This window comes from Equus caballus, chromosome 23 (assembly GCF_041296265.1).
Source record: "Equus caballus isolate H_3958 breed thoroughbred chromosome 23, TB-T2T, whole genome shotgun sequence".
Classification (NCBI taxonomy): Eukaryota; Metazoa; Chordata; class Mammalia; order Perissodactyla; family Equidae; genus Equus; species Equus caballus.
Genome location: NC_091706.1, coordinates 28,250,153 through 28,257,720, shown reverse-complemented (window position 1 = coordinate 28,257,720; position 7,568 = coordinate 28,250,153). Strand labels below are relative to the sequence as shown.

Sequence of the window (7,568 nt, the reverse complement as noted above, 5' to 3'; positions counted from 1 at the left end):
AGAGAACAACAGAGAGTGGAACCAATCAGATCTTGGGCCTTCTGGAACTTGCAATCTAGTTGGGGACAAAAAAAGATATAACAACACAACTACCACATTTGATGCCTTCTGTGTGCCAGGCACAGTCTGAGGCACTTCTCATATGATCTCATTTAACAACGCAAATGCTATGGAGTAGGTAATACGATCTTTCTTTACAAATGAGGAAATGGAGGCTCAGTGAGGATGCTCAAAGTGCTGTTGGTCAGGGTGTCTGTGAGTGGTCCAACTGGTATCGGAATCTAGCACTCTCTAGTTCGTAGTCTTTCTGCCCCACCACTCTGCACCTCACCAAAGAATGGACCTAGTCTCCATCAGTAATTCCTGGACTTCCTTTTGGGGTTGGTTTTAGCCGTGTGGAATTTGCCATCAAGATGAAGCACCAGGTGACACCAGTGAAACCCCTATGGCTCCTGCAGTTCAGGTGCTTAATCTCACCTGGAGCCTGAGTGCAGAGAGTCAACGATGAAGAAATAATTTCAGGTAATTGTGAATAATGACTATATGTAACTATAAGTCATCCCATTAAAAAGGATTCATGAGAGATTCTACCATACAGAAGAAAAAAATCTCCAGAATTAAGAATTTCCAAAAATGAATTCAAAAGTGGCATCAAATGAGGATAAAAGACTGCTATTTAGAAAAACTGAAGATGAAGACTTTAGGTGTTTAATACCTACATTTGACATTGGAGTTGACCTTTCAAGATCTGTTCAGAGTCAAGGAGCTTTACTTTAGAGTTCATGAAAAAAGAAACTGCTCAGTGAAGTTGAAGAACCAAGTTTAGATGCCATCAATTGAAATAAATAGTAGTCTGCATTTCACACTGATATGTAAGAATTGTAAATAGATTGTGTTTCAAAAAAGAAATATATGAACTCTATCAGTGCATGAACTCTACCGGCACAGACTTTGGATCTAACTGATCACCACACGTCAACAACATCTGATAATGAATAAGTGAGAGCAAAATCAAAATTTGAGGATGTAGAGTTTCACTTTTAAAGCCACCTATGTCTACCTTGCATTGTTCTCAAACACAGGCAAAAAAAAACTCATGAAGGTGTCAACTTAAAAAGTAATTGGCCCAGTGTTTTACCCTCAAAACGAGTTTATTTGGAAACGACCAAAAGAATTTCAATTCCAGATAGGCAGGGTCTGGGGGACCATAGGCAAATCCAGAGAAACAACAAAAAGGGGCCTACTTTTACAGAGGAAAAGGGGGAGTTGAGAAGGGTTGTAATAAATTTAAAAATCCATCAGAGGAAACTGGGAGTCCAAAGTGTAGAGGCTTCCCATTGGCTGGGTTGCTACAGTCTCTCGTTGGCTGAGCTGTTGCCGGGCAAGGAGAGAAATCATCCTTCCTCCTGCTGGGTAGTGAAGTAGAAAATACCCTCCTGTTGGAGATGCAAGCATAGTCTCTTCCTGGTTGGAGTAATTGATGATGTACGATAAGGCGTGAGAGCTCCCCGTACAGGCCTTCCCAAACTGATTTAGTTGAGGTTTCCCCTCTTAACTTCACTTCTGCGAAGAAAGAGAAGATGATGAAGTCTCTTTTGTTCACTTCTGCAGCCCTAGTGACCAACACACTACATGATACAAAGGCAAATGTCTGTTGAGTGATGACAGGAATGAAAATCATTGCATATGTGTGCCTTCTGAGCTAAGAGAGGAAGCCAGAACCAGCTTCCATGGCCACACGGTATTGTAAGGAAGGCTTGAAAGCAAATATCTGGTAAAGGATAGTGAGGTTACTGTGAGGGGTTAGAACAACCGTGACTCATCTTCTGGGGCTTTGCCACCCAGAATAAAAGTTTTCCATTATCAAGGAAGAGGAGGGTAGGGCAGGATAGCTGTTAGATAGTCTGAGAAGAATGCCCCTCACTCTGACAACAGTGTTTATTGATAAGAACTGGTCCCAGCCTGCGAGGGAAATGATATAAGGCTTATTCAACAGTTAAATGGAACAAATATGTTTGTAAAAGACAGAACTGTAACTAATACAAAAGCAGAACAAGATTGATGCCAGGAGGATCACCACCTTTCTGAGGAAGTGATGGTTATCAGTGAAGCCTCTTTAGTGGCTAGGAGTGAGATTCTGGACCTGATACAAATCTGCTATATCCTTTAGGCTGCTTTTAGTTATAAATGACACAGAAGTCAACCCAAACTGGTTTAAATACTGACAAGAGATTTTCACATATTGAGGTATATGGAGTATCTATTTGGGTTCAAAACTGACTTGGCTTCAAAACTGATTCAGTTTGAATTAAGGAAGTCTGACTTATGGCCTATCAGACATGCAGTGTCCATCTGCTTTAACCTTAAAGTAGAGGATGCACTCTCAAGATAAGAATGCATAGCTCCCCTCCCAGGCCCTATCAGTAGTGCCCTGTATTAGTGCCTTTCCGGACATCAGGGTCGTGTTGACCTGCTAATTTGCAGCTGAATACTTCTCTGAAACTTTGATGACTATGTATCCTGTGTATGTTTCATGTATGTTCTTTGTTCTAAAAGGGTATAAAACTGTACTGAAAACCATTCTTCTCTGGAACACATTCTTCCTTTGTAGAAACGGCCATCCTATATTATAATTCTCACCCTGACTCAAGTAAAACTCACCTTACCTCTTATCTATAGAATGGTTATTGGTTATTTTGCATCAACAATACAAAGGAATTTATTGGCTTCCTTAATCAAAAGTCTGGAGCTAGGGGTGGGATCAGGTACTGCTGGAAAGGGGGCTCACATCATGGCGTCTGGTACTGGTTTATCCCTACCTCTTGCCTCTGTCTTTTACTAAATTGCCTCCATCCTCACTGGAGGTCCCCCTCACACTGGCAGGATGCCTGCCGGCGGTGGTAGACTTCACATTCTCTTGGGTCCACGTCCAATAGAAAAAAGGCCCTACCTCTGATCTGAGTCTCAGAAAAACTTTCACGGTATCTCATTGGCTCAGAAAAGACATTTGCCAATTTCTATGGTGTAAATATTCCCATCTTGGCCAATTTCAAGCTTCAAAAGTGATATCACTTAAAGTGGAATTGGGAAGAAATGTAACGAAGTGAACCATTCTACCATACAGATGCATTAGATGCAAATAATCTCAAGAGCATAGCTAATAGTAAAGTGTAAAATAATTAGGAAGTGATGAGTTTTGGTACTTGTTACCTATGCTTTTAATATAACTTCTTTATTGAAAGCTTTATAACTTAATTTTTAATAATAGCTATGTCTAACAACAGACTCACAAGATTCCTGAAAAATGAAGAATTAACTTTCATAAGCTGGGACAAGCCAGCGTCAACACACCACACTTTTTTAGGTAGAATCTTTTCCTCTGTGATTGTTTTCTTTCTGTCAATATAAAGTCCCTTATCCAGAATTTCCTGTTTGGTTTTTTAATTAGTTCCCCCACTCCAGTGCTATCAAAAGGCAACATTTTTTTTCTCATTTCCATCAGCAATCAAAGAAAAACAAATTTAATCAATAATAATGTCTTAGCAAAGACTTTTTTAATTATAGCATACAATTCTGGAGTTCTGTCCACTGCTACCTGTAGCAACATGGACAATTTCTTGTATTACTTGGCATAGAGTAAGCCACTGTATTCATTTTCTACTACTGCATAACAAACTACCACCAGTTTAGCAGCTTACAATAACCTCCATTTACGACCTGACAGTTTTATAGGTCAGAAGTCCAGGTGGACTCTACTGGGTTCTCTGCTTAGGGTCTCACAAAGCCAAAATCAAAGTGTGAGCCAGGCTGGCTCTTACCTGAAGGCTCTGGAGAAGTTTCCCAATGTGTTCAGTTGCTGGCAGAATTCAGTTTCCTGTGGCTCTAGGATTGAGGTCCCTGCTTTCTTTTCTAGCTATCGGCCAGGGGTCACTCTCAGCTCCTAGAGGCCACTGTCTGGTCTTGTGGATGCTCCTCCATCCCGCCTTCAAAGTCAACATCCGGGCCGGCCCAGTGGCACAGTGGTTAAGTTTGCAAGTTCCGCTTCAGCCCAGAGTTCACTGGTTCAGATCCTGGGTGTGGACCTACGCACTGCTTGTCAAGCCATGCTGTGGCAGTTGTCCCACATATAAAGTAGAGCAAGATGGGCATGGATGTTAGCTCAGGGCCAGTATTCCTTGGCAAAAAAGAGGAGGATTGGTGACAGATGTTAGCTCAGGGCTAATCTTCCAAAAAAAAAAAAGTCAACGTCCATGCATTGCATCCTTCTCATGCTCTGACACTTTCTGACTTTCCCTCTTGCTACCAGCTGGAGAAAACTCTTTGCTTTTAAAAGGCTCCTGCAATTAGATTAAGCCCACATGGAGAATCTCCCTTTGTCCATAATGTGACATAATCATAGGCATGAAATCTCATCACATTCACAGTCCTGGGGATTAGAGTGGAAGATCTGGAGGGGCTATTTTAGGATTTTCCATGCCATAGCCAGTGAAACTCTTTTGGGAATCAAGTCACAAAAATGTGTCAAGTCTTTTCAATGTTTGTTCTATATGCATTCACCAGTTCCTTGCTGGGAAATATAATAAACAGAATCAAAGTGTCCACAAAAAAGTTCATTTTTGTTTGTAGTTTAAAACTACTTTACTACATGTTAAAAGTAAGTTCATAAAAACTATACAAAATATGCTATAACAGCTACATAGAATAAATAACCAAGATATAAAAGTTTATGTAGACTACCATTTCAAGTGTGTTTCTGAAATTAAAAACACATGGATTCTGCAAGCTAAACTGTAGAAAGCAAAGATAAACATTATCTGCCCCAAAGAGCTTAATACTGAGGTGGAAAATCAGATATGTGTACAAATAACCACAAAATGAGGAAGAATGTGAACAGTATAATATTTCAGGGAAAAAAGGCAATGAAACTGTTGGAACACAGAGACTGCTGGAAAAAGCAAATCCATGCATCTACACACGCTTTTGGGAGGAAAGTTGAGGGCAGAGTTTAGGAGGACAAAAGGCTCTGCAGAGCTCAGGAAGAGTGGAAGGCCAGACTCTATCCCAACTCTCCCGTGGTCTGTAAAATGATGAGCACTTTTCACACGAACTTGAAGTCACAGGTCAATTTCAACTAAATCTGATAAAAGATATTAGTCCTCAGGCCAGCCTGGGCCCTCGAAGCTCATAGAAGCAAGACAAGCATAGCAGGCAGACTGTCTTTGGTGGGCCCTAGCTTCTCTGCCCACATCACTTCCCCTCCTCGTGCTCCTGTTTCTCAAGGCACCAGAGAGCCTGAGAAATGGCAAAGTTCCACACGCGTCAAAAGACATTGGCTCAGTGCCAGCTTGAGAACTGCGTCCTCACTTCAGTTCCAGTAGTTAACTCTCATTCCATCCATTCACAGACTATTCCTTAGTATGAAGCTCTGTTTCGTTTTGTTTTGTTTTGTTTTGTTTTTAAATCTGGGTGGAAGATGCCCTGATTAGATTCACTATTCCTGTATTCATTTTTATAAAGATGGTTTGACGTAACAGAAATGTCATGAGTTTGGGGTTAAGATTCCTGGGATGGAATTCCAGTTCCAACTCTTCCTTGTGTGGAATCTTGGGTAAGTTACTGAACTTCTCTGGTTCTCTGCTACGTACGGGAAACGAACTCCAGACCACCCACGGTGTTCGGGAGGAATGAATGAGATTATTATACGCAATGGACCTTGTACACAGAAGGGGTTCTATAAGTGCTAACATGCCCCTGCCCCACTCCCATATCATTTTAGTAGCATGGAAGCTCATTGATAGTCTCTCTCTCATGAACCCACTGTTTTGAAAGGATTTGTGACATAAGATCACATGAGGGAGAGAAAAGCAGATTAAATTTCTCTCTACACTTAATCTGGAAGCAAAGACACACCCACTGAGCCCTTATTAACAAAACCTTCTTCTCAGCCAAGCAAATGCACTCCAATGAGCAGGTTTACATAACCAGGTCATTAACTGGATTTTCTTGCTCGATTTCTCAGCAGATAGAGAAACAGGAGATTGTTCTTGCAGAAACCCGAACAGCGATTTGTTCCAAAACCAAGAGAAAATAAAATTCATTCTTCATCGAAGTGATAAAAGTTTTGGTTAAAGGGCCATAAACTCAATAAACACACTGGCTAAGTGCTCGAGCTCTAATCAAATCTGCTTATCTCCCCAAGGCTTTTCACTCTCTAAAAAGAAACCATAGTTCCACCCAGCAGACTAGTTTTTTAATAGAAATCCTATGTATACCTTGATTGTCCAAGAGAATCCATGCTCTACAATAAGCCCCTCCTTTCTCTCCAAGCCTTGAAAAACTCAAATGTTAGAGTTTGGCTACAAAGCCACAGGTAATCGTAGGAGTATACTGAGAACATTGGAGAAGGAAGGAGGACAGCAATCCAGTCTTTCTCTAGGTCACTTTTACTTTGAATTCATATAGAAAAACCCTTAGGATGCTGGATTTGAAAATGCCCTGAGGGGGCCGGCCCCCAGAGCCGAGTGGGTAAGTTCACACCCTATGCTTTGGCAGCCCAGGGTTTCTCTGGTTCAGATCCTGGGTGTGGACATGGCACTGCTCATCAGGCCATGCTGAGGTGGCATCCCACATAGCACAGAGGCCCTCACAACTAGAATGTACAACTATGTACCCGGGGGCTTTGGGGAGAAGAAGAAGAAGAAGAAAACAAAAAGGAAGATTGGCAACAGATGTTAGCGCAGGTGCCAATCTTCAAAAAAAAAAAGAAAATGCCCTGAGAACAGAGTCAGGGAAATGGGCTCGTCTAAAGTGTGGAGGTGAAAACTTAGGAAGGCATCCTCCTCTGCCTCCTTTGGCCTCCAAATGGCTGTGCGTTGAGGACCACATTGTGCTCATCATGCTCCTCCACTCAAATCCAGCCAGTCAACACCAAGCAGTAAGCAGCAGTGGCCTGAACTTCAGACGTCAGGGTCGAACTAGAGCACAGCTAATGGGGCCAGCAGAGGCAGGAGGTCTGAAAGTCAGACAGCTAGGTGGAAGCAAGTAAAAACCCACAGTCTGGGGGCTGCAGGACTTCAAAAGGTTGTGTTTGGTCTGGCTTCCAGATTCCAGGTCTCAGGCCAGCAAGCTTATAAAGGTAGTTGTCTTGAGCAGTGTTTTCAGTATTGATCTGTTTCTGGAACACAGGGACACAGAAACCAAATCAAATTGCTAATCAAGAAGCGACTAGGACTGGCCCAGTGGCGCAGCGGTTAAGTTCACACGTTCCACTTCGGCAGCCCGGGTTTCAACGGTTAGGATCCCAGGTTCGGACATGGCATCACTTGGCAAGCCATGCTGTGGCAGGTGTCCCACATATAAAGTAAAGGAAGATGGGCACAGATGTGAGCTCAGGGCCAGTCTTCCTCAGCAAAAAGAGGAGGATTGGCAGCAGATCTTAGCTCAGGGCTAATCTTCCTCAAAAAAAAAAAAAGCAACTGGACAAGGATAGAATCTTTGACAAAGGGATTTTCAGCAGATTTTGTGAAATATACTGACAAATAAAAATGGCAAGCAATAGGATATATTGG

General features: G+C 42.1%; 1 long non-coding RNA gene across 1 annotated transcript; it reads right to left on the bottom strand.

The window, feature by feature from the left end:
* Positions 1-1,132: 1,132 nt before the first annotated feature.
* On the bottom strand, positions 1,133-4,014 carry LOC138920452 (uncharacterized). The gene is made up of 2 exons (XR_011431623.1): positions 3,819-4,014; positions 1,133-1,563 (listed from the first exon to the last, which is right to left on the bottom strand). It is a non-coding gene; the product is annotated as an uncharacterized lncRNA (long non-coding RNA).
* Between the last annotated feature and the right edge of the window lie 3,554 nt (positions 4,015-7,568).